The sequence below is a fragment of the Protopterus annectens genome, chromosome 3.part1 (assembly GCF_019279795.1).
Source record: "Protopterus annectens isolate FY-2018-M chromosome 3.part1, PAN1.0, whole genome shotgun sequence".
NCBI lineage: Eukaryota > Metazoa > Chordata > Ceratodontiformes > Protopteridae > Protopterus > Protopterus annectens.
Window position 1 is genome coordinate 46,863,519 of NC_056732.1, and position 27,197 is coordinate 46,890,715.

Consider the following 27,197-nt stretch of genomic DNA (forward strand, 5'->3'; position numbering starts at 1 on the left):
TTTCATTCATAGCTGTTATTATGTTGTTATAGAACATCTTGTTAGAGGTGGTAATAGATCTATTTTCAACATATGCATGCTGATATATGGTTTCACGTCCCAGCTTATCCAATTCTGACAATAACTTGTGCAATATTACCTTCTACATTATTTTTCCACAACATAAAAGTAGACTTAGGGGTCTATATGATTCTGGGTTTTTCCTATTCCCCTTTCCCTTGAAGACAGGTTTAATAAGTGCATGTCTCCAATCTTGAGGAATCTCTCCATATTTACATATTTATATGACCTAGTAGATAATAGATATAATGGTACTATAAGTTCTTGCTGAAGTGTTCTCAAGTCATTATTATTAATTCCGTCTCCTCCCTGTGCTTTGTTTGGATCCAGTTTGCACAGTTCATTTTCAATATAATCTAATTTTATTCCAGTTTCGGAGGTTACCTGGATGTCACTAGGACAACGTATCACCCCCTTTGTGTAGCCAAACTGTTTTGCATAAGATTTTGTAAATATATCTATAATCTGTTGTGTCTGAGAAAAAATTTAGAATCTACACACAGTTTTTTAGTTTGTATGTCTTTACTCCTTCCACATCTTATCTATAAAAAGGTTTTCTATTATGCTCAATATCTTTATACAAATTTTCTTCCAAATGTTCTTGATCTTGTCTTACACTATGCTTAAATTTGTTTGTCCAGCTTGTTTATTTCAGATTGCAGAGTTGTAGTTCAACCTCTCTTCAATTCTGTTCTTGTCTCTCACTTTAATCAGGTAATGTGTTCTTATGAAAAAACATCCTCCTGACACTGTATGCCTAGATCCTGATGTTGTTAAACATTTTTTTGATTTTTTGCACTCAAACAATTTCTGTTTCAAAATGCTCCACTTTCCAGCTGCAGTTTCTCCAATGAACACATCACTCCAGTTAGTTTTACATAGTAACCAGCCACCAATCCAGTTTATTGAACAGACATTAAGTGCTTTCATCCCTCTACAACTGGGGACTTCATCAGAATGTAAAAAATCAGCAAACAGTCCTGCTAAATACCTTACAGAGAACTGCAGTTGGCTAAAACCTCACCAAGGACATGTCAGTTTAAAACCAATGAGTCACATATCAAAGGCTGTTCATTTTAAAACAGTTAAAATACATATGTAGAAAATATATTTAATTCTAACCTCTGATTTTAAAACTTTTATACTTTTCAAACACTATTATTTAACAGAAATAAAATAACTTTTTCTTACCTGCAATGGATATAAAAATAAAATAATGTGACAGGTCCTCTCAGAGCCTGTCAGTTTTCTCTTTTAAAACTGAAACTATAGACATAGATTCATTCAGTCCTGGGGGTAGATTGGCCACTAACCTCAGTTGTCATTGCAACTCCTTTTTATTTAAAAGATTTTTTCCAGTCCCCTTCCTTGGGATCTATGTTAATGGTTTCCAAAATACCAAATGTAAACTTATTAAAGTTTTCACATGTTAAAGAATGTGCTCCACGGTAGTGGTGCTGCGGTAGCGTTGTCGCCTCACAGCAAGACGTTGTCACATTCGATTCTCAGCTAGAGTGTCTTCTGTGTGGAGACATGCATGAATGGGCGTACCTTCGTTGAAGGTTGTGCGTCAGGGCTGGTAACTCGGCATGTAAAAATCCACTACCAAACATTAGCGGACCGGAGTTCCGCTGTGGTGACCCCTAACCAGGATAAGCCGAAAGACACAACAACATGTTAAAGAATGTCTGTATAAAGCATTAGTTTCTTTTTTGGCTGGTTACTCCTTGGTGTGTTTTTATTTTATTTTTTCGTGGTTTACTATAAACGTGCTGCACCTTTTGTTTTGTTTTAGTTTTTACATAGTGACTGTTTTTCTTCCATATAATCTGTTATTTATCTTCTGTGCATTGGTTTAGATTTCAGTTTGGCATAATTATCTAACAACAAATTAACCTTTATAACCCCATGATCACTACACATCAACTGTAAAATTTGACTTGATGTAATACTGATTTCTTGAGGAACATAAACAATGTCTAGCACGTTCTGTTCCCTGGTAGATTTATTTATTTTTTTTACAATTTGAAGCAGTCGTTCCTGAACATACATTGTGAATAATTTCTGTACTAATGTTGGTGAATCAATATTGTTCCAATCTGTTTCTGGTAAATTTAAGTCCCCAGCTAATATTATTCTACCTTCCTGTGTTTCATGTAAGAAATGTATGAATTCCTCTAGGTCATCTGCACTTGACTTTGGTGGTCTATACACTCCAACTATTGTTATATGTACCAGGGTTGTCTTTATTGTCATAGTTACACAGTCTATAGTATTGGTGTTATCACTGAACATGTAATAATCACAGGTCTCATAACTATCTTTAATCCCTATCATAACACCTCCATCTGATTTTTTTGTTAGAATGTCTGTTACAGTAAAAACATTTATACCCTGACAGAACTGGTTTCCAATCATTGTTCTTTAACCATGTTTCACAAACAATAACACAATTAATCTTGGGGAAACATAGCAAAATTTCCAATAAAAAAAATATTATTTATGCTCCTAGCATTAACAACTATCATCAAGTGTTGCGATATGTGAACTGTTAAATCTTTGACCTGGCAAAAATTCTACCTAGTGTTTGTCAAATATTGCAAGATTTGTATCTGTGCTGTTAGTGACTTTTCCCTTTTCCCCATAACTTCCTTTCATGCCCACCCCAGTTGTTACATCAGCAATTATTAATTATTTTTCCTAAGATTTAATCATTAAACTTATGTTTATTGCAGTTTATTGTTCATCAGTAAATAGTTATTAAAAATATATCACTGACCTTGGAAGCTTGTCTCTTTGCCCCCCTTTGACCACATTACCTCTGATTACACATTTCATCACATTGCTTGTAAAGTTTTGATGTTGTATTCCCTGCCTTTCAGAGTCCATTCCTTCCACATATTTATTGCTTCCTTCTTTCTGTGGTCACTTTCAGTCCTTCTGTCATCTGTCCTGCATTCCACCTCTTCGACTGTGCCATCCATCATATATGCCTCTCTCCTCCTTGTTTAGTCCTGCAGCTCACTTGTGAGTCACCTGAACCATCTGATGCACCATCCTGCCATCTTCTTAGAGCTGTCCTTCTGTCACTGCTTTAGCTTCTTTCTCTGTTTTTGTGCCTAAATGTTCCCTGAGAGAGACATCTTATTCTTCTGTCCCTTTGATATATTTCTGTCACTTGTTTTTCTTCCACCTTCTTTTCTCTTTTCTCATCTCCTTGGGGTTATCTTTGTGATTCATTACCTGCTCATCCTTTTTTTGGCATGTGACTCTTGTAATTCCTGGTCTTGTCTTCTTCCCTGTGAGGGTTTCAGCTTCCAATTTTGCATGCCCCCCAGTGTGCCTCTAATTCACCTCTCCTTTGTCTAAGTCTGTCTGGCAGACATTTCAGATTTTCATTGCCTGGATTGTGCAGCTCTCTCTGTGATACCTTTCTTTAAACATTTAAACATCCTCCATATTGTTTCCGGAACTATTCTCCTTCTCGACTTCCATGGGTATTTCAACCGCGCACTTGTCCATTCAGTCTTGGTTTAATTAATACCTCCAGCATAGCGTTCTTTCTCTTATATAGTGTTTCTGAGCAATGCTTAACCAGCTTTATCAATAAACCTGCAATGGAATAACTAAGTCTTTCTACATGTCCTATTATTTCATTTTTTTACAGGAAAGGAATGGAAACATGCCAAAAATATGCCTGGGTCTGCTTTCTGATGATGTTTGCTGCTGCCCCGCTCTGCATATCCTTCCTATTAATGTTTCTTCATTTCCTTATATCACAAATCTGTCATGCAATATCTGTATTACAAATTGCTCCAGTTCACTGTTGTTCACATTCTTTTGTATTCCAGTTAAACTGGTGTTATCCTTTCTTGAATGATTTTCAAGATCATCCATCTTTTCAGCCTGTCTTTTTTTATCTTTTAGTTCCTGTCTGTGAATCAGCCCCTGCAGCTCAGATTTAATTGCTCTTTATCTTCCTCTAGATCTTGCAACTCCCCTTATAGCCTTTCCCTTTTTGAGTGTTACTGGTATGTTTTTTGTTTCAATGAACTTGCATCCTGGCCTACTGTGACTACCTTTTCAAACAAAATGCACAGTTCTCCTCATTATTTGCAGTTTTAAAGGTAGCCATTTGTTCCTCCTTTTGTTCCTGCTCACTCACTTTTCCTTCTGAGTTACTTTTTCTTCATGGAATATTTATTCAGATTTCTGCAGACCATGTGCAGAGCTTTGGGCTTAGGAAGCCATCTTGGCTGGACTCTCTAGCATCGTCCTTTCTAAGGAACCTGTTTAACGTATAATGTAATCTAGCCTCCCACTGCTGAGAAAGCAGTTAATGGCTTTCTTCAATCTCTGCCTCCCTACCATTTCCCATAAACACAGAGGCATAAAAGTGTTTAGCATGTGGTAAGTGCAGTCATATTGCAAAATGGTGTAGAACCACACAAAACTAGCAAAATATGAAAAAACAAGTAAGAAAGATTGTGAAAAATGTTTATCTTTATCTTATGAGAAAGAATAGTTTTCTGATGCTGACCTTCTGAAGAAACGATTAAAACAATTTTAACTGACTGAGTTCATGGCTCCCTTTACATGTACTTAATAGTGCCCCCCTCCCAAACTGTCTGAGCAGGGCCATACATGATAATCCTGGTGTAAATTTGCATCTACATATCCAGCCATTAAGAATTGTCTTAAAGGCTGCCAAAGTAGTACTTTGGCCTAGAGTGGTAACTTATTCCACAGGCTGTCTTCATCACATAGATCACCTCTCCTCTCCATCACTGCCCACTCTGTCATTCCTAAACAATTTATATGCGTTCATACTTACATTTTCTGTCCCCTTTTTCATTGGACCATGCATTTTCTATCCCCTTTTTTCATTGGTCCATGCATTTTCTGTCCCCTTTTTTCATTGGTCCATGCCTGGGATACCAGCAGTGTTTACCCCCTCCCCATGTTCCTACACCAGAGCATGCAGCTCCCTCATCCTTCTTCCTCCAGACTTCTTGTACTACATAATAATACCACCAGGCACGCTCTCAGTCACCCTTATTTGTTTCTTTGCCATGTTTTGTGACATTTTTCTCTTCCGTCTAGTACCTGAGTACCTATCCCCTTTCCTGCTTGTGTGACACCTCCTTCAGTGTTACATATAGTGATGGCGAAATTCCTTTTTAACAGAGTCCTAAATGCTGTCACTTCTGAGCAAAGATGGAGTGTCTCATATTGAGGTAGTTTCTGCCAAGACTTCCCATCCCCCTATCAGTCACACACCATTCTCACTTTCTGTCTGTACAGCCAGTCATTATTCCCCATAACCCCCTTCTTCCTCTTCTTCTTCTGTGTTATGCACTAGTTCAGGCATAGGTAAGACCAAGAGGAATGTTTTTTTCACCCCTACCCTGCCATGTCCATGTCTCCACAGCCTCCTTCACCATGCTTGCTACCTCTTTAGCCATCTCTTCTGGACAACACATTCACCCTTTGTATTTGTACCACCTTGGTCACCTCCTTCAGTGCCCAACTAAGTCTAAATTCCAAGACAGGTCTCACTACAGTTTGATCTCTCCTGGCTTATTTGTCATGATTTTCAATCCTCTTGGTGAATGAACATCCTGACCCTAAAACCTAGTCTTTGATTGGTTGGCCAGACCCTGGCAGGCTGGCTGGATGCATCTTCTCTGAACTGGGTGAACAGCTTTTTGAATCACTTCACCATAGACTGAAGTACTCCAGGCTGAGGCTTTGCTTCCAAGAGTCTTTCTCCAGGGCCGAAACTACAAATTTTCAGTAATAGGAAGGAAGGAGACAACTTCCGTTTAGATTAGACAGTGCTTGTTCTGAACACATCTCTATTCAAATGGCATTACATTGGAAGTAAAAAACATAACAATTTCTCCTTTAAAATGACCTTTTCTGAAACTGGAAGTATAATTATCACAGACTGTATGGACATATTTATAACGACAAACATAACATGAAAATCAAGGTGTGTGCTTGTCTTTATATTCACAATCACAAAGTGAGTACATTCAGCAGCTGAGTATCATAGCATATTTTTTGAGTATTTCCTTAAAAATGTCAAGTTGCTTCATTTATAGTTTTATACTGGTAGAGCCTCCCAGTAGTCCTGCTCTGGGATTCAGAAAGATTCTCATCACCAGTCTTAAAGGGCCAGCATGGATCTGCCATTCAATCAGTTTGATTCAGAGAAAAAATAAAGCACTTAGTTTTGAAGTAGCTGCCGTGATGATGATGATGCCTTCATTGCATCTTTATAGCATCTTCTTTTACCACAATAGGATCTTTGGCTGTGACTGCACTGGGAGTAGATAATCAAGAACCAGACATCTGAACATCGTGTTGAGTTTAAGAGAACGAATGTTTGAGCCGTGCAAGCTGTTTTATTGTTAGTATCAATGTTAATACTGTGCTCTTTCAGCTTTATGAAGATGACGTTCTATTGACATTATTTGTGGTAACACTTCAGGCTCTTTGGATTACACAGGTAAGTAACCCAGGTTTGGCATCTATAATGATGAGCCGAGATACGAGATAATAATAAAACTGCATAGCTGAATCTTGTCCTTCTGGATGTCATGTGAAGAAATGCTACAGTTTCCCAAAGAAGGTATAAGCATACGGTTTATGTTGAATCTCACACTTTATGATCACTGTTAAGGAGACATGGCCATAGAGGAATGGAAGTGATCAACACTTTCCAGGTGTGTCCATCTGTGGTGAATCATGGAGAATCATTTCCAAGGCCATGACGTTAACAGACCACCCATATCATGGAGAGTCATTTGTAAGGCCATGAAGTTAACAGACCACCCATATCATGGAGAGTCATTTGTAAGGCCATGAAGTTAACAGACCACCCATATCATGGAGAGTCATTTGTAAGGCCATGAAGTTAACAGACCACCCATATCATGGAGAGTCATTTGTAAGGCCATGAAGTTAACCGACCACCCATATCATGGAGAGTCATTTGTAAGGCCATGAAGTTAACAGACCACCCATATCATGGAGAGTCATTTGTAAGGCCATGAAGTTAACAGACCACCCATATCATGGAGAGTCATTTGTAAGGCCATGAAGTTAACAGACCACCCATATCATGGAGAGTCATTTGCAAGGCCATGAAGTTAACAGACCTCCCATATCATGGATAGTCATTTATATGGCCAATATGGTAATAGACCACTAATATCTTCTTGATATTAAGCTACACAGACTTTGGCAATCTTCTGAAATGATTCCAGTGTCGTAGCTTTGTGCTCATATTTAGTGGGTGTTTTAATGACGCAGTCCACTGGAGATTAATTAGCAATGCTTTGGAAACTCTAGTCCTTGAAGAAAGGCAGCCAGGACTGAAGAAACTTCCATTCTTTCTACATTTCGTATAATTTCCAGTGGGCATTCAGTCTTTAATGAAGATGAGGACAACTGATATCATGATGAAAAACACACTGGACAATACACACATTTACTCACCAGGTTTGGGTTGTAAATGTGTCTATTATTGGAAATCATCTGGTTATGCATAATTTTCATGAATTTGGGCAAGCAGGCAGGCAACATTTCAATAACTTTATTGGTCACAAAGCAGTCAGAATTCTTTGCTAGGTTAATAATATCTGCACACATGAACTAATACTGTTCCAGGCACTGTTCTTAGATCAGCCTGCAATGAAGATTAATGTTTGTTGTACCACAAGACAGTTTGAATCCATAAAAGGGTTTTGGTAGGATTTCTTCAGATGGAAAGGGGGTTAGAAAAAAGGGCAGAAGGATTTTCCAAGCAACACAGAGCTAGCTAACACTCTGAAACCAAAGTGACTTGTCTCACTTTCTGAAAACAGTAACAGAGGTTGTATCCACCTTTAGACTAGCAACAATATTAAAGGAGTGTAGAACAGTTATGCAATAGTTAAGCATTACAGTTTAGCATCTTTAGAGTTTACGAAATTGTTTTCAGTTTATGTTGCTGTAAGGACATCTAATATAGAAAGTATAATTGATTTAATGTTGCTGTACCTGAGAAACTTTTCTTGTAACCAGGTTCTGGACTGTTTATAACAAGCTTTAAGTCAAGCCATACTTTTCATATGCATTGCTTTTTTGAGCTATAGGAATCAAGATTACGCCTCTATTTTACAAAAATACTCATTTTATGCATCAGTACCTTCACTTTGTTTCTTCATCTTCAGCTATGGTTATTTCATGTGCCTGTAATGTCAATCCCCAATATTACAGCAGTAGAGTTCATTATAAAAATGAATATTTTGTTCTTCAATCTAAGCAGCATTGTGTTTCATGCTTTAGAGTGTAAACATTATTTCAACACAGCAACCAAAGTTATTTGAAATGCAGTTGTTGCATTATTTCTGTTTCACTATTTTCTGGTGTTCTTTTACAGTTCGATTGCTGTAGAAACCTAAGAAGGATCATGACCTTGCTTCAGTCTTTCTGACATTCTAAACAATTTGTTGTAAATTATGAATGTTTTTAACGAAAGGAGTGGAATGTCACCTGCTAAGATGCAAATGTAAATATTTAAGCGTGAAGCTTTAGAATTACAGCTGCCACATTCTTGAGTTAGTAAAATGAAATCTTTCTTTGAAAGACTTTGGTCAAGCATTACGAATTCATAGTGTACACTCCCAGTTCTGTTATTTTAGAATATTTCTTAAGATTAGCCTTTACTGCCCACTGAACAGTATTGCCTGCAGATTTATCTTTTTGTTAACCATTTAGGTAACTTGATCCTTCTGGGACACTTTTCAGCCATGACCTGGTGCACAAAGGCCAGGATAATTATAACATATTATAACATATATGTGTGCAATTCAAATTAGCTAATTAACCATCATGTTTTAGAAGGTGGGAGAAAAATGCAGTACACAGAAAAGTCACAGAGACATAGGAAGAACATGTAGAAGTCCACATAAATAGTGACTAGAGGTCAGGGCCAAGCCCAATTGTAAAGCAGAACTCACACCATTAAGTCCCTTTTACGCATATGTCAAAAACACAATGTCACCTAAAAATGTCACATGTACAGCTGTCCTGCAGGGTGACAGTATATAAGCTATCTTGTTCACAGCATACGTATCTTAAATCATATTCTTTCTTGCATCAAAATAATATAATTTATTTAATAAGTTTTCAAATTACCTTCTTCACATTATCCCTGTCTGCTTTTTATTCTCTAGTCTTTCTTCTTGTTCTATTTTAATTTCTTTTTGATCTATGAGTTTTGTAACATGTTTATACACCTTAGTTGTTTGTTATCGTGGAGCTATTTTTAAGATACATGTACTACCCCCTTTGTTACATCCAGACAGATTCATCCTGCTAGCATCTACTTCTGATTTGTTGGCAAGCTCCTTTACAGTTACTGCTTAGCTAATGCCTGGAATAAACTACCTTTAAGTGTCAGATCTATCACTAACCCTAAGTACTTTAAAATAAACCTAAAGGAAAACCTGCATAATTCTTGGTCCTGCCTATGTAAGGACCCTACTTAATATAACTTCCTTCTATAATTTTTCTTCCTCTTCGAACCATCTCAACATATCTTCCCTCCTTACAACTTTTCCAGCTATCTCCCACTTCTCTCTTGCAGCTTTGTTATACTATGTTAACAGCTTCTGCACTTTCTGATACTATGTTAACAGTTTCTGCACTTCCTGATACTATGTTAACAGTTTCTGCACTTCCTGATACTATGTTAATAGTTTCTGCACTTCCTGATACTATGTTAACAGTTTCTGCACTTCCTGATACTATGTTAACAGTTTCTGCACTTCCTGATACTATGTTAACTGTTTTCTGTTTGTACTCTCAGCGTCCTGAACTGTTGTCTGGTCACTGGCCTTTTACATGGGGTTTAACCCCCCTGTGTGTATTATATGCCTGTAAATCTACTTTTCCTACAGCTTCAACTAGCCTATGTCCTCTCATGATATTTTGGAATATTATTTTATGGACAAAACTCACTGTACTTTATTAAGCTGTATATATTGTACATTTATTCTTGAATGATATTTGCATGCTTTTTCTGACATTTTGGAACTTTGTACCACATTTACTTAGTTTTTAGCATGTAATTTAACTTTTTTCTGGTTTCTCTATTGGAGGTTTTCTCCTCAGGTCTCTCCTGAAAAAGGGCTATTGCCCAGTCAGACTAACCCGGTCAACAAATGTCAAATAAATAAATAGAATAAATAAGTATTTACTTTCACAGTTTGACTGCTTTTACTTACAATGCAAAGTTAAGGTCTATTAAATGTTCTCTGTATGCTCTTACTATGCCTGTCCAGTGTTGAAACCTGTAAACAATGACCAGGAACACATAGTATTTCACTGTTGTACTACACTTAAATTTTATTTGAATCTAATGTAATATAGATCTATAAACATATGAGATTTGTCTCCTTGGGTGCTGACTGCAAATAGGCATTCACCAGTACTGTAAATGTCCCAACATATATCCTTGTTAGTCCTGTGCCTGACTTATTCGTGTGCAGAATATAAGGACTAAAAACTATCAGGAGAATGTGAGGTTAGGTTTCTTAAGATCCTCAGTAGCTTAGTAAGTACCTGCTAACCTATGAACTGGCTAATCTGGTAGACAAAGCAAAATAAATGAATAAATGTACAACATTTATGAACCTAATTAATAAAATGTGTAGACTACAAGTTCCTACTAAAAATAAAAGTAAACATTTCATTCTGACATAGCAAAAGAAAATAATTAACAGAAAACAAATGGCCTGTAACAAGAAAACAACAGCTGCAGCATAAATATTTGTTGAAAATGAACAAATGTACACACTAAAAGTCTGGAGTCCACTGATAGAGTTCAAAGAGTGGGTTACCTTGATGCACTGTATACACAAAGCCCTCGCTCTGTGTTTTTATTTAAATTGGCTGCACATTAGCTAGAAAACATTTTTTCTTTAATAAATATTTTCCCAGGGAACAAAAAAAAAATAGGGTTTCAGAGCCTGTGTTCCCATGCTCTTGACACACACACACACACACACACACACACACACACACACACACACACATATATATATATATATATATATGTATGTATATAATATATTGTACTACATGCTCTAGCTTATCTAAAGGAAAATGTTTAGTTTTGCAAAATAAACTAGCCTGGATCCCTTCAAAGCACCTCAGTGGTCCTACTTCATAAAAAGAAATTGCAGGCAATTTCTCACCTCCTGTAAATTTCTGTGAAATCACTCCCCATTACAGTGTAAGCAGTATATTCACTCATGAAAGCAGTGTCTCATAGAAGGTGTGGTGAAAACCTAATAAAATGACCATGGTGTGGCAATGTCCCATTTACTGATTTGGTACTGCAAAGCTAATGGTGTAACGGAAGCAAGATACGCAAAGAAGAATAAGATTCAGTTCCTTGATTTCTGTGTTCCTTAGCCTAATGGGATTGTCTGACTACAGCCTTTCTTTTCTAGTTTGAATAAGGACATAACTGAGTCTCTCAGCTTATAAGGGGGGATGGCATTACTGGTGACCCCCCTCCTGCACTGGTTAAGAAAAGTGTTTGATCTTCTGACGTCACACTGGGCCTGTCCAGTTCTATTTACTAGCCGTGAGTCAGTACCCCGCCCAGTAAGGATGGGCTGGAGATAGAGTCAGTACCCCCCAGTTAGGATGGGCTGGAGATGGAGTTTGTTGAAAGGTAGAGACAGTGTGCTTTCTAAAAGTATCCCAGGAAGAAGCTATAGATCAGATATACTTCATATCTGCAAAGCCCCTGGTTCTAGTGTCCAGTTCTCCAAATATATCACATCCGTCCGACTGTACATCATCCATTTGTCAACACTAGCCACATCATGCCATTTGTGTACGGGGAATGTTCTACATAAATGTTTAACATCAAAACGTTGTGCTTGTGTTTCATTACTGACTGCTGTTTATGGCCATTCGATGTTAGTGTAGAGACATGGAAGCAGTAGCCATTCTACGCACATCAGTACTTGGAATATTTACTCCTTTTCTTTCTCCGTGGACAGGTTGTAATAAACAAGATTTAAACCTTCATCTCAAAATACAGTATCAGCAATATAGAAGGATCCTGATATCAGCAAGTCAGAACAGGATTGTACAACTGGGTTCCTTCCCATCTGTTGCCTCCACATTCCCTCTGTTCCTCTCTGTCTTCCCGAATGGGATCCTCTGCTTCATATCCTGCATCATCCCTAAGGTGGCAGCATAGTACCTGCTGACTTCCCAATGTAACCAGCTTTGCATTCCGTAGGAAGTGTATGGATGTAGGAGTCATGAGATACTGAATGATATCTTTGTGGGAGCAGCAAACTAATGGGAGAGGGGCTTAACTCTGGTGATATTAATTGTACTGTAATTTGGATTTATTCAGAAACTGACACAAGTTCTTCTCCAGCAAAGCTCACCTCAGAGTTAGTGTCCTAGTTTTAGAGGATGTTAAAGCACAGCCTCTATGAAGCACCAGGGGCTTTAATTCCTGCATAAAGTGTATTGGCCTGGATTCACAGATGTTTAGCTCCATGTACAGTGCAACATTAGTGCAGGAATTGACAGCGCATAAGGTACAAATGATTCAGAGACATAGACAGCACTGATGCATAATGTGAACATTAACACAACATGCAACATGTGCAAATGACCACACAATGATATGGAAATGAGAAGCACCAAGCAAATGAAGCAGACATAGATTATACAAATGATGACATCAAACATGGTGGATCAATTCAGATTTTAGTCACAGGGCTAGAAATATGCTAGTATTAACATCGTGTGTTACTGGTCACCATTGGATCCACTGACCACAGTGTTGTGCATCATGGCCATCATCATCAGTGCAGAAGATACCTTATATGTGCCAACACCTCATGGACTGAAGGTCAGTGGACTGATACTGAGTTGGATAGGGAAACCATACGAGACCTAAAAGGGCTATGTCCTCCACAAGCAGAATCAAGGGGAATACGTGGATCTTAACTACAGGGACCCTTCAGTGACCTATGAAGGACACATAAGGAGTATTGTAGGTGCCAGCCTTGTGTATCCTCCATCAGTTCCTCATCATCAGGCTGCGGCACATGGAGAAGCACATTTTTATTTATTTTATTTATCCTTTCATTGACAGGGTTAGTCCCACTAGGCTAGTAACCTCTATTCAGGGGAAACCCTAAGGTGATATTTATACAACTAGGGGAAATTTGGACAAGGCATTGGGGAATTTCCCCTACTTTTTTCAATAGCTAGCATGGGATCTTTTCCATCTACCTGAGCTACCACCAACTCAGGCAGATGGAACCTTGGTTTAATGCATCATCTAAAGGACAACAGCATCCACCCCATCCTACTATACAGTGTCAGCCATCAATATACCTGGTTTGGGAATAGAACCCACAGCTTTCTGCATTAAAGGTCAGTATGTGACCTGTCTAGTTTCCCTAAGGCTGCAGAGAAGAGGAACATCAATATGTTGGCATTTTACAACATAGTTTGTTTCCCCGAGGTCCTGTGAACATAGATTGTACACACATTGCCATCAAGGCTCCAGCCAGTTCACAGCAACTGACATACATTAGTAGGAAATGCTTTTCATTCTGTCAACTGCCATGTGGTCTGTAATGCAAACTGCATTATATGTGTAATGCATCTGTGTACCACCCTAGCAATACCTACAGTTCATAGATACGGCACACATCTGATCTATACTACCAACTCATGCAGGAAGAATTCCCAGGAGGTCATCTAGTTGGTGGGTACACACATAGACAGGGTATGTAGGGCAGTATATACATATACCAGGCAAGCAGGGAGCAGGCCACATATAACGGTGTGACTGTTCTGCATTGCAGGCCATAACAAGTATATGGAACCATGGATGATAACCACCATCCACATGACCACATCAGAGATGGAGTGCAACACCACTCATGAAGAAACACACAATGCCATTGAGAGTGTGTAGCACAGATACAGATTTGCTGTATCCAGGACTTTTTGTAAGCTTCTGAGTGGTGCTCTTCAATTTTTTCCCTTAGATCTGCTAGTTCTCTGCTCTTCTGCACTTTTATTAGCTTATTAGTCTAGCACTTTAAACTATTCCTGATGCCAGAAAGTATCTTCAAACTTTCCCTTAGAACTAGCTGGTTTCTCAGTAGTAGCACTAAAATCTGAATCCCTGTGACTAGCACTTGCTCTAAAACCTGCTGGAAAGCACTAGGAAGCATTAAACTGATACAAGCACTCAACTCTCCTTATTAATAAGGAGAAATTAATCATAGGCACTAAACAGCCTATAATTGCAAAGTACCTTGCCAAGGTAAGGGAAAACAGCTCTTGTAGTTTACAAAAGAAACACCAAACCAGGCATGTCCAAGGGTCACCGTCTGGTGATTTCTCCTGTCCACCTGGTGAATCTGGGCATACTGGGGCAATGGAGCAATTGCCTCATGTACACAGACAACCCTCTCCTCCTACCACACAACACAACAACCTGCAAGAGATACACTTACATAGCCAAACTGGAAGCAAAGCTCTCTCCACCCAAGATTGTGCTAGACAGTCAAGAGGAGAAGGTTAACACCTGCACTACACCTCAAGCAGCACATAGCCCTTCAAAACTCTTGCCACCAGCATCCACACATAATAACACTAAACCCACTTATGCGGACACCCTTAACATTAACCTGCCCAAGCAACAAGGACTTCCGAAGCTGAAACACAAACACCAATCACAACCAAAGTGTCAAATAGCTCACAACACCAGTGTGCCACCCAACAACAGCCCCTAAGGCAAGACAACGTACCCAACATGTTAGTCATATGTGACTCTATAGTCAGGCACACTGATGTTCCACTCACCAGGCTGAACAAGAAGAAAACTACAGTCAGCTGCCTGTTGGGTGCCAGGATCCGCCACATCATGCATGCACTCAAGTCACTCCACAACAAGTACAAATATGACTCTGTCATTGTCCATGTTGGAGTGAATGACTTGAGACGTACCTCCCTGGACTACATGAAAAGAGACATGGAAGAGCTCTCAGATCATGTGGCCCAGGCAGGTATGACCGAAGCCCTGAGTAGCATCCTGTCTTCACCCAGAATGATACCACAGTATAAGGACAAAAGGATTGACTTCAACAATTGGCTAAGTTTCTGGTGTCAATCAAAGGAGATCCAGTATCTGTCTGCCTGAGATGACATGATCGACAAACCACGATGCTTTGCCAGAGATGGTCTACACCTGTCGCCCCTGAGATTCAGGTTACTGGCTAAGGCTCTTGCCACCCCTATAGTGCTTTTTTTAGGCAAGGCTCAAAGGACAAAAACCACCACCTTAACAGATATAAACATGCAAAATCTGAATGTAATGCTACTCAATGCTAGAAGTCTAAACCTCAAAATGCACTCTCTCGAGGCACTCCTAAAAATGGAGAACGTCGATATCTGTGCAGTAACTGAGACCTGGTTCAAGGCTCCAGAGAGCACCCCTGCAATACCATGCTACAACTCGTACCACACTTTTCAGCCACCAAACCAGGACCAAAACACTAAAGGCGGAGGAGTGTTCATATTCATCAAGGATATTCACACCTCCAGGCCCAACACAATGCATCTGAAATTCTACAGGTGCAACTAACACTAGGTAAGACTGCAATACAAATTTTAGCTTGCTACAGATCCCCCACCATGTCCCAAGATTCTCACTACACCTTTCTAAAAATAATGGAAAATATTAAGATACAAACAAATACCCTAATACTGGGTGATTTCAACTACTCTGCCATTAATTGGGAAAACTACTTGGGTACCAACACCTTTGCCCAACGGTTCTTGGAATTCATAAATTCCAATGCACTGGATCAACTAACCCATTGTCCCACCAGGGGCTCCAATATCCTAGTCAGTCAGGTTAGTCATTACCAACATGAGAGATAGGTGCTCCACACCAGTGGTCACCCCCTCGTTGGTCAGGTCTGACCATAAGCTAATCACTCTTAATGTCCACATCCCACCCCCATCCCTCCAGTAGGGAAACCTCAATAAAAGACTTCTCCAAAGCCAACTTCATGCTACTCAAGTCAGAAGTGACAAACTTCATGACACCCATGCAGATGGGAACTGAAAGTCCGACTGCTGAATCCTACACTAAGGCACTGTACGACCATGTCCACTCATGTATGAATCGTGCCATTCCAGATAGAACCAAGACACTCTCCTCCAAAAAAAGGAAGCCAATCTGGCGGTCCCCTGCCATAAACAAACTATACAACAGAAGGAAGAAACTGGTGCAGAAAAGAGGAAAATCCCAGGATGCAAAACACTCCCTTACCAGCCTCAGTAAGAAGTTGAGATCCCTCATAAAATCCTCCAAATCTAGTTACAAAAATAAAATTGCCAAAGATTCCACGGACATCCACAATGCATTCAATAGTTATGTCAAGAATCTTAATGGGAATGCTCAGATCTGCTCTGAGCTGCAACAGAATGGCATTAAATATACTGATCCCAAGGATATTGCCAATATCCTGGCAGACTGATTCAGTGCCAACTTCACCCCCCCTCTCACCCCCTAAAGGGCCCATCTCAATACCAAAAGATTGCCAAATTCCTGTAATCATGGCCACACAGGTAAAAAACGCACTCTCCAAAGTTAGGAATACAGCATCCATGGGACCAGATGACATACCGGGCTGTCTCCTACATGAACTACAAACTGAACTGGCACCTCACATAAGTGTCATGTTTAATCATAGCCTCACCTCAGGCTTTGTGCCCAATGAGTGGCACACAGCTCCAGTTATCCCACTCCACAAGGGGGGATCCACCTTGGATCCCGGGAACTATCATCCTATCAGTCTGATGAGCCTGATCTGCAAAGCCATGAAATGCATTATCATGGAACTTATAAACAAAGAGATTGGCAAGCTTCAAACACTGGACTCCACCCAGTTTGGTTTTATAAAGGGACGATCTTGTCTCCTCAACCCGATTGACTTCTTCAAATCAGTCTTCAGAGCCATGGACGAGGGTAAGGTGGTCCACACAGCTTATCTGGACCTCGCCAAGGCCTTTGATACCATCCCCCACTCTGGAATCATAGATAGACTTACTAAGATGGGCATTAATCCCTACGTCACTTGATGGGTTGCCAACTGGCTTACTGACAGAACCCACACTGTAAAAGTAGTCGACTCCAAATCCAGCTCCAGACAAGTGACAAGTGGAGTACCTCAGGGTTCAGGCCTGGGACCGCTCTTGTTTGGCATATACTTCTCTGAAGTACAGGCCAACACTAAGGGACTCTGGCTAACAAAGTTCGCAGATGACTGCAAACTGGGAGCCATTATTGAATCCCCAAATGATGTGGATATATACACAAGGGCCTTACAGAAACAGATGCTTGGTGCTAGAGCCATGGGCTCAAGCTCAATGCCAAGAAATGTATAGTTATCCTCTTTGGGAAAAAACATGTATCCATGAATTACCACATAGGTGGCAGTACACTATACATCGAAAGTGTGATAAGGGACTTAGGGACACAGGTAGACAGTGGTCTCACCTTCGATAACCACATCACCACAACAGTCAGGAAATCCTTCTATGTGGCACACCTCATCACTAAGGGCTTTTCATCCAGAAAAAAGGAGGTCATTGTTCCACTGTACTCATCAACCATTATAGAGTACAATGCCCCATTTGGTATTTACCTCGCAAGACATCTGCAGCACCTGTAAAGACCACAGAAATACCTCACTAAAAATCACAAGCCTAAAGCACATGCCCTATGCTGACCATCTAAAAAATCTCCAGCTATACTCTGTCGCATATTGCTTACTCAGAGTTAATCTCTGCTTAACATGCAAGGCCATGTCAAACCCAGAGCTGTTGGACATGCTACATTAAAAAAATCCCAATCCCTCAGAGCCACATGCTCCAGGGATCTAAACCTTGTCATCACAATGAGCAAAACATGTTGGAGGGATAGGTTCCTGACCCAGAGACTACCCATACTCTGGAAAGACTGCCCATACATGTCAAGCTAAGCGCCTCTTTGGTCCTCTTCAAAAGAAACCTTGACAATTGGATGGGAGATAGGAAATTCACCCTGGGGATCGTGTCAGTCACCCTGCTAGCCAGGGGACCAGGGAAGTAAATATTCTGGGAAGAAATAGCCAGGGAATCGTTATGGCAAGACTTGTATAGGCCCTAGGGCTGATTGCCTAGTACCAGCCTATGAGCATATGAACTAAAGGGACTCATCTGCTGCTATGATACATCAGATGTGCTAGACACCTGCAGCAAAATATCTGTGGTGTCAGCCATGTTGCATAACATGACACTGCAGAAACCACTACAGCAGCAGGGAAGCATCAAAGCAAGGCTCAACATGGCATTAGGATCAGTAGCAAATAGCAGGGTGTAACGTCTGGGGATGAAGAGCCAGCCTCAGCAGCAGCAGTACCTCATACAAGGCAGAAGCAGGTGCAATACACCATGGTACTGGAAAAGAGGTGGCATCTGGCCCTAAACTTTGGAATATGACAACAACAACAGAGAATAAAATAAAACATGCCTTATCACAGCCAGGTTATGCAAGGCAGTGCATGGACTAGCCATAATGTGTAGCAGACATCACTTTACACACACAGGTTAAGGGGTGGGGAGGGCAGAGTCATCAACAGGAGCACAGTGACAGCTGATAGCAGCACTATCATAGAGGTAGGGTCATGATAGGCGAATTTTATATTTGTTGTTAGTCTGCTGTTGTGGGGAACCCAGGGGTCACATCTCCCAGCAGTGGGGGTTAAGCCGCTATGTCATAACCAATGGGGATGTCCCAGTGTGGTGGCTTGCAGTCTCAGGGCTTCATGTGGTCTGTAGTAGGGAACTACAGGATCAAGTTCCTGCATTCCTATGGGGTGTCCCATGTCTGAAGATTGCAGGGCTTCGTCAGCCATGAGTGTGACAATGGCAATGAGCAGGCATGGTGCTGTGTGTGCCCACCCCACAGATGATAAGGAAGGGCTACAACTATGGAAACATTTGTTAGCAACCTGGTCAGGGGTCCCAGGGCCTTCACTGCCAACAACCATGAGATTACCAACAGCTGAGTGTAGCAGGTTGTGCGGCCATAGCAAAGCTGTCTGAGTAGTGGCCTGTGTAATGTGTGTGTGTGTGTGTGTGTGTGTGTGTGTGTGTGTGTGTGTGTGTGTGTGTGTGTGTGTGTGTGTGTGTGTGAGTGACATGTGCCTGGTTATCTTGCATCCAAACTCTTCTACAAACACACACTGCACAACCTGTAAAGGCAGACTGGCAGGTGGTTGCCATGTGTCTCATTGAGGAGGATGTATCTGCCACCATTAACCTAGGCAGCAACATCTAGTTACTGCCCGGATAATCTATGTCACTGTGCAGGTTTGCAAGCTGTCACACAATGTCACTGTGCAGGTTTGCAAGCTGTCACACAAACAACAGAGCTTACTCACAATCTTATTAGTACTGTTGGCAGCAGCTGCCTATACCTCTGGCACTGACCACTTACTGCCCTAAACATCTGCTGCGCTCTGTACCCAGAGCAGGGATTGATCTGGACATGACATGGCAGCACCATGAACTCCCATAATGCTCCACTGTGGTGGGTAAACACATGTGAGAGACAATGCAGTTGTCAGAGGCTATGTGGGATGGGGATCCTGGTGAGACTCACAGATATCACAGGAGGGCTACTCTGCAATAGTAATGGTGTAGGGTCAGCCTGTAGCTCCACAAGGGCCTCTGGTACTGGTGATGTGGGTGAAGCTTCCCATGGTATTGTTGCAGAGAGTGCCACTGTGTCATCTGACTGTGCCATGTGGGCATTGCTTTAATTGTCAGCCACTGCAGACCTACTGACATCAGGCATGTGCTGACCTGTTGTGCTGGTCCCTCCACCAGTAAAGCCTGCGAAAGAATGAGACCTCTGGCAGCACTGTTCATATGCCTGTATCCTCCCATGGCATGCACATAGGTAGACAGCACTACATGTATATAACATAAAGAGGCATTCGTACATACATACATACATAGCTTGACAAACATGTGAGCTGTTGCAGTTGTAGGCTTGAGGTACCTGAAAGGATAAATATGCAGAATGTCCTAGGGGAATCATTCCCATCACTGCACTTTATGGATTAGTACCACGTGAGATTAACTTGAAGTCTGCCCCTACTGACACTCAGATGGTCATTGCTAGGCCATTCCCAGGTAGGCGGGTCCACTCCCTGACACCAGATAGGAATATCAAGAACTCCTCCATCTCTGTGAGCTCTTTCTGTGTTGGAGATCTACATGGTAATGTCCTGTGTCTTATTCTTTGCATGGACTATCATATTGGTTGCCACTTCCCACTTGTGCTGCATAGGCCTGTTATGCCTGGTCACAGACTTCATGTACTGCACCACTCCCTGCCACACCTGGTCTTGATGCACCTTTTCCCATTGTTCTCATAATGTAAATTCAGAGGGCCTGCAGTTACATCTCTATTTCCTTGTTGGTGAGCTTTTCATGCTGTTACCTCTCTTGAGGGTCCATGGAAAGCTCTACACAATTTTTGGTTACACCTGTCAGTGAAAGGGTGTGTCATTCAATTTGTAAAAAAAACACCCTCCATATATGACCAGTTCTGCAGCATTTTAGCCAGCTGCTTCACTGCTGTGCACAAGACCTCCCATTTACATTTGTTTGCTATGAGAATGGTCTCCCCACAACTCACCCAGCATCTGATCATTGATCTCATGTAGCCATACATATACCCTGTCACCCCCTGTATTTACTACATGTTGCCACGCCTATCCCTACATACAGGGATCTTCATGATCCCTGTATTCTGTTCTTCCCTAGTTGTTCAGTACCCAGGGTGTGCATCTCCACCACAGTACATTGCAAGTCTGGTTTTCTGCCTTCAGGTTTTTTTTTTCTACTTCCAGAGAATTAATATGTAAAGTTTTGTTTTCCAAATATTTTTATTTGTTAAGTGTTCTCACTCAAAATAGTACCGGTACTTTGTATCATAACTAAAGGCCTTGTAGTGCAGTGGTTATCTTACTGAGGCAATTTAAAGATACTGTTTCAGAAGCGTGTGCAGAATGCAATGCACTGCTCCGCCCAGCTGGTGTTAGCCATGCTTAGTATGGCTCTAGGAAAGCATGTGACCCGTGTTCTTATATGCATTGCTTGTGTGGCCTGTAGCTCCTCAATGATATTTGGTAGCATCCTTTGAGCCACTAGCATTGCCCATTCTGGTGAGTAGTGCCAGCATCACTATAGTGATTCGTGGTGGAGACACCCTTTCCTGCTTTGGCAGTGGGCAGTTAAGGTGAGCAGGGAGAGAGATAGAAAGAGACAGACAAAGAGACAGACATGTATTGTACATAAGCATTTTTTCTTCTTCTGTTGTATTGCTTCTAGACCTGTATACAGAGGTGTGCATGCTTTCTTTTACAGCAGCTGAGGAGTGTTAGATGAACATGGCTGGAGCAACTCCTCTAGCAGTGTGATGCATATGCTATGTGTGACATTCCATTGCATAACTGCAACTCTATGTGAAACATATGGTGTACTAATGTGTTGTCTTTTCCTGTCCTTCTGCAGGTCCAGTTGTGGTGGGCGTTGTGGAGTGGAGGCAATTTCTTTGGAGTGAGACAGCAAATACCATTGGATCTGGGTAGCCATTGGTTGCCAGGTGTGCTTCTCAGCACAGGAGGTCATCTTGCTGAAGATGGCCTGGAGGGATCACTGGCGGTCACTGTAGCCACTTTTTCGGGTTGTCACGTATGGCTCTTCTTCTGACAGTGGACCAGAGGGGTTTCCCATCAACTCCTTGTGTCATCCAAGGTACACTGGCAGTTGAATGCCTACTTCAGCACTGTGAAACACCTCCTTGCAGGACTTGTTGAGTTGTATGACCAGTAGGCCCTGACCATTAAGCCAACAGAGGCACAGTTTGCTTGTGATGTGTCTGATGACTGAGTGTTGCCACAAGAGACAGCCTGAAATCCAGTCATGGTCCCTGCCCTATCCTCATCCAGGTGTTCCTTCCCTATTATGCCATTCACATAACTTGTTCATTGTCCAACCCTCATCATCTGCAGTTGTCAACCCTCTGTCAGTCTGTGTCTTTCTACTGTACTTCCTGCCATTCACCTGTATACCACCCTTCTCTGTCTGTGTTTTACATTTGCATGTCTGCCCTGATGCATTCTCTTCTCCCTTTTTACATTCCCTGACTATTCTCCTGTACCTATCTCACCAACATTTTTATTTATATATTGAATACATGGCTCTCTAACCACAACAAAAAGAAATCCAACCCCTCATCTGTTATACCTTGTAACTATCTTTGTATGTTTTCATCTGCTTCCTGTATTTCTCTTTCTTATTTTCCTATCTTCCTATCCTCTTCAACCTCTGTGTCAGCTATGTATCTCTTTGTAGCATTACTGTTCCACTATATCAGCCGTGTGCCTATCTGTAGCACTACTCAATCACCACGTCAGCCATGTGCCTCTCTGTAGTGATACTCAATCACCATGTCAGCCATGTGCCTATATGTAGAGATACTCATCCACCATGTCAGCCATGTGCCTATATGTAGCACTACTCAATCACCATGTCAGCCATGTGCCTATCTGTAGTGTCACTCATTCACCATGTCAGTCATGTGCCTAGCTGTGTTGTTACTCATTCACCTTGTCAGCCATGCGCCTGTCTGTAGTTATACTCATCCACCATGACAGCCATGTGCCTATCTGTAGTGTCACTCATTCACCATGTCAGTCATGTGCCTAGCTGTGTTGTTACTCATTCACCTTGTCAGCCATGTGCCTATCTGTAGTGATACTCATCCACCATGTCAGCCATGTGCCTATATGTAGCACTACCCAATCACCATGTCAGCCATGTGCCTATCTGTAGTGATACTCATCCACCATATCAGCCATGTGCCTGTCTATAGTGTCACTCATTCACCATGTCAGTCATGTGCCTAGCTGTGTTGTTACTCATTCATTTTGTCAGCCATGTGCCTATCTGTAGTGATACTCATTCACCATGTCAGCCATGTGCATATCTGTAGTGATACTCATTCACCATGTCAGCTACGTGCCTGTCTGCACGGCTACTCATTCAACATGTCAGTCATGTTTTTATCTGTAGCACCTCAGTGAAAGGGAACAAATTGGCTGGAAGGGGGATTATGGTCAACAGAGAGAGGAGGGAAAAAGGTACAAAAATATGTAAAATTAAGTATTATGTAATAATTTATAATGATGTGTTTAAATAAATGCAGAGGTCATTCTGACTTCCAGGATTGCATGTGTGTGTGTGTGTGTGTGTGTGTGTGTGTGTGTGTGTGTGTGTGTGTGTGTGTGTGTGTGTGTGTGTGCATGGAAGCACACATGCATGTTCGCATGTTTGTAGGTATGTGGCACAGGATTCAATTACATTGCATTTACTTTCAAGATAATGTAAGCATTATGAGCCCACTCCCCCAAAACTTCCTACAGTGGTACCAGATTACTAAAGATTAAAACATAAATTTTGTAGATGGAGGAAGCTGTGGTATTTCAGTGGACAGTAATAACTGTAGTGTCACTACAGCTCCACTGAAAACCCAATCCCCTACTTCTAATGATATCATCAATGTTCTGCATGACTTCTGTTTGCAGCCATGCTAGAGTACTGTACACAGTATAGAAATGGTATGACAGCAGGGGAGAGGGAGCAGGCCATTCCCACCAATATGTTGACGTACCCAGAAGGCAGAGTGCTCTCCAGCAGAGAAGTGCTGTAACCGTAGCTAGGAAAGCCTGCAGCATTGTTGTTAAAGACAGAGCTGCTGGCTTTGTTAGACAGGCTGTAGTAATGGGTGGAGGTTACGTACAACTGCAAATATGTAGCATTTCAGGTTACAAATAAGAGGGACAGCAACGGTAATAAAATAGCTACTGCAAAACAAAAAGTTAAGAATGAGGTATACAAGTCTGCAAGGTAAATCTAACCAAAATGCCAGGAGAACAAAGGAGAGAGAAAACTGTTGTGAGAACTAGAGTAGGAGACACTCAAAACACATTTGTACACTTTTGTAAACATAAATTAAAGCACATAGATTTACTACACTAGTTCATTAGTTGTTTTGAGGAGAAAAGAACTAGACACAAAATTAAATAAAGTAAAGTTGTTTCCAAAACAGCATGTGCATTGCTAGGAGCTGGCTGGGCCAATGAAAGTTGCTCCCTTGTCCTTGTATTCCACAAAATGCATCCAGTATAGTTACGGAATTGCATTTCTTAACCTCACCAATTTCTCTACATCTCACTCATAGCTGGATTGTGATCACATGTGACCATAGACAGAGTAATGGTCACCACCCCACCCTCTATCTAGGCAGCCACATCAATATTCTATTACTTGTCAGTCTTTCTCTCTCTCCAGTTGTTACAAAACAACTGTTTATACCTGTCAGTGTGCATACTGTTTACATCTTTAGTTTTAAATTATCACAGAGATTTGGATTCAATTTAAAAACACTGAGATCACTCTTGTATTGAACACAGACGTACATGAGCAACAGTAAACTTCTCTTTCTTTGAAACTCACATTTATTGAAGTTGCACCTGGCAACCCATTAAGCTACAAGAAACATGCTGGCATTCACAGTCCAACAGCAGAGAGTAAATCATTAATTAGCTGCCATATGAGTGGTGCAAGAATTCAAAAGAGAATGTATAACACATTTGTTAACAGCCTGGGATAGCCCATTGGATGCAAGTGTCCCTTTTAAGTGGCAGCCAGTACTGTCTGGTGACATGACATGGTCAGACTCACACTAGACAAATGAAAGCTGAGGCAAACCATGTATTATACGGATAAGCTCATCAACAGCTCATAGCCTTATTTATCTGCATTAAGTACCAGATAAACTGTTGTAGCTAAACATAGCGAATTTCACACTCTAGTGCCTGCAAAAAACAAGTTAAATTAACAATGTATACATAACATTAAACATAGACTTCATGCTAGCCAATTTATTCACAGCCAAATAATAAAGACACAGTCAACAATAAAAAAATACACAAAGAAACAAAAGATCATACCCAAAGTATATATCTGAAATGATGATGCTCCTGTTTTCTACAGTTAATTCCTTTCTTTATACAATAACTACTCTGAGATGCAAGAACTAAAATTTACAGACACACATGCACACAGTCACACTTGTGCACATGCACATAGACATACAGACACACACACAAGTGCGACCATTAATTATAGCTTCTTATATGACTGAGTACTCTCAGATGTTTGTTGGCAATAAAATGAATGAACAAATACATGAGTAGTGACGAGGACATGTATTTCAGCTCACTGCTATGAGAACAATACAGTACAACTCATTGCAACTGCCATTACTTAATTTGCTTCCCAATCACTTAACTCGAAAATACAAAAGCCAGCACAAAAGGTGTATAAGGTGTAACTTTTAATAAAAAGTTAACACATACACTTAACTCAGGAACCAGAGGCAAAGATCCAAAAATCAGGAACATATTTTAAATTATTCTTTTATGATCTATTTGTCTATATAGTATTTTTAGAACACAGGGCTTTATATTAATAAGTATTTTCTGAAAGATACAAAGTTAAAAACTCATATGCCTGTCATTATTTACAGACTGCAATTCACAATAATGTGCCATAATGCCACAGATTTTACAGGAAGCAAACCAAGATACTTCTCAACATCTTTACTCGAAAATTATGGACAAAACCAAAATAATGGGAGACAACGGCCCCAAAAGGCCACATTTTAAATATTATTTCCTTTCATCTTTTTGATTACCAGGCAAACACACTGGACAAAGTGTCCCTTTTCATGGGTGAACCATGAGTACTATTTGAATAACTTGCTCAAAGTCACACAGTATGCAAATGTAGGTGGAAGGATTCAAACACTGTTCTTTTGACTATAGGCTGCAGTCCATTAATAGCTCACAGCCACAACTTTAATTCACTTAAAAAGTTAACAGAACAAGAAGTGTTGCATGAACATGCATTTTCTGAACTATAAGAACTATGAAAACTCTAATGGATGGCATTACTGACTGACTGTGATACGCAATGATTTGTCAGAAAATGAATAAGTTGTAATGGTAGAAGGTACTGCCAGCCATGCCAGGCAAAGTAGGAGAGATGTGTCAAGCCAAAGGACTGGGGCATGCCAACCTGACTAAAGGGGAAATGATTGCAGCCTTAACCACAGCTGCAGCACAGACCAGGAACCAGGAGGATAACCAGTTTGGTGATAGGAATTTGCAGTCCTCAGAAACAGGACAGTTCAACTTTTCCTAAGAGAACTTAAAAACCCATCTAGAGTTAAAGAGATTTGAACTGGAGGCCAAACTGTTGGAAGTAGAATCAGCAGAGAGACCACAGTGCTTGGAAGCTGAAGAAAATGAGAGGCAGAGGCAACATGAAAAGGAAATGCTGACTCTTCACCAGGGTCATGGAGGTAACAGGGAAGGGAGTAACCGTACCCCAGAAGCAATAAAGGTCAGTAAACTTCTTCCTCAGTACCAAGAAGGTTATAATTTTGATAGTTTTATTCATATATTTGAAAGAGTATGCAAACAGTATAATGTTGACTGAGGGCTCTGGGTACAGTTCCTGACCCCCTTACTCCATGGTAAAGCTGTAAGTGTTGTTTCTAAATTGTCTGGTACTGATTGGTTAGATTATGAGAATATTAAGTACTGTTTATTATAGTGTTTTAAGTTAACACCTAAGGCTTACAGAAAAAAAGTTTTGTGAGCATAGACGCAAGGCAGACGAAAGTGTATGTAGTTATATTGCTGAACTAAGCACTTATTTTCAAAGGTGCATCAATGGGTGTCAGGTCACCACTTTTCAAGGACTGGCAGATCTTTTGGTGAGGAAGCAAGCCCTTAGCACTTTGTCTGAGGACATGAGAATCTGGTTGTCAGACAAGGAATACAACTCTGCAGATGAGTTGGGAAAAAGGAAGTACTATACCTAGC

At 40.7% G+C, this 27,197-nt stretch overlaps 1 long non-coding RNA gene across 1 annotated transcript in view; it reads left to right on the forward strand.

Moving 5' to 3' along the window:
- Positions 1-27,197, forward strand: part of LOC122798842 — a 174,060-nt gene that overhangs the window by 36,357 nt on the left and 110,506 nt on the right. Inside the window, exon 3 of the long non-coding RNA XR_006364309.1 lies at positions 21,754-21,996. This is a non-coding gene — a long non-coding RNA (uncharacterized LOC122798842). The remainder of the gene's footprint in view (positions 1-21,753; positions 21,997-27,197) is intronic.